Source organism: Octopus sinensis, unplaced genomic scaffold (genome assembly GCF_006345805.1).
Source record: "Octopus sinensis unplaced genomic scaffold, ASM634580v1 Contig16919, whole genome shotgun sequence".
Taxonomy (NCBI): domain Eukaryota; kingdom Metazoa; phylum Mollusca; class Cephalopoda; order Octopoda; family Octopodidae; genus Octopus; species Octopus sinensis.
The window spans coordinates 12,501-13,863 of NW_021834676.1; positions in this window are offsets into that span (position 1 = coordinate 12,501).

Consider the following 1,363-nt stretch of genomic DNA (forward strand, 5'->3'; position numbering starts at 1 on the left):
GACATCCACTTTAAGTGGGAGGATTAATACTTCTGTCGCTTTTTACTGCTTCCGACCACCTTTATTGTTTTACTAGCAGAGATACCCGGCGAAGCCCATGTTACATACAATTGAAGAATTAGACTTTTCTGTTATATTTTCTCTAATGAACTGGAATATCTGTTTCGAATTTCATCAAAATTGCAGATGAGGGTTATTTCCCTCTTTACACACCTTGTTACTTGCTAGGGAGTCAATAGCCTTGGTGAGCTCTGCTATAGATGGCAGACTGTCAAGTTCACACATGACTGGCAAGATCTTGACGCCCTCGATTGCAGCTTCAGCTACCGTGGTCTCCCGTGAGTAGAGATCCTGGTATTACTCCACCCATCTATCTATTTGCTCGCTTTGGTCCTTGATGAGATCCCCAGTAGTTGATTTCAGAGGGGCTGACTTGGTTGCGGATGGACCGAGGGCCTTCTTCAAACCGGCATACATTCCACGGGTATCGCCACTGTCAGCAGCTGACTGGATACTCTGACAGATTTCTTGCCAATACCTATTTGCACAGCGTCTGGCGGTCAGTTGGGTTTTGTTTCTTGCCTTTCCGAGTTCTTCCAGTGACTTTGTAGATGAATCACTCTTGTATTGCATCAGAACTGCACGCTTTGCTTCGATAACTGTTTCCAGCTCTGAGAGCCCAGCACTGAACCAATCTGGCTTTTGCCTTTCTCTCATGCCGAAAGTATCTATTGATGTGGTATACAAAGCTTCCTTGATATAATTCCACCTACTTTCAGCTGAGGAGGTTGGGCAGCTACTGAGGGCAACCTTGATAGAAACAGCAAAACATTTTCGCAGTGTTGGGTCCGAGGTTCTGGCAGTGTTAATGCGTGGTCGGGCCATTTTCTTGGAGTAATGGACTTTGTTAGGCAGAATCCTCACCCTACTTCTTATTTGTGAATGATCTGTGTCACAATCCGCGCTGTGGTAACTAAGGGTCAGTTGAACAGAATTCAGATGCACAGGTTATATGTGCAAAATTCAAGTAGTCTCTGACCTTTGTCATTCATGTTGCCAATACCAAAACACATGCACTTACATATATACATACATATATATACGATTGATTTGTTTCAGTTCCTGTCTACAACTGAGATACAACTGAGTGGGCAAACAAAAATATGAGACACTGCGTAGTGCTTTTTTATATTTTGATAAGCCTGGAACTTATTCTATCAGTTTTTTCTTGTGACACCAGTAAGTTCTGGGGATGTAAATAAACGAAAACCAGTTGTGAAGCAGTGATGAGGGAGAAACACAAAGACACACACATAGACTTACATATATACATACATATACATACAATTGATTTCTTTCAGTT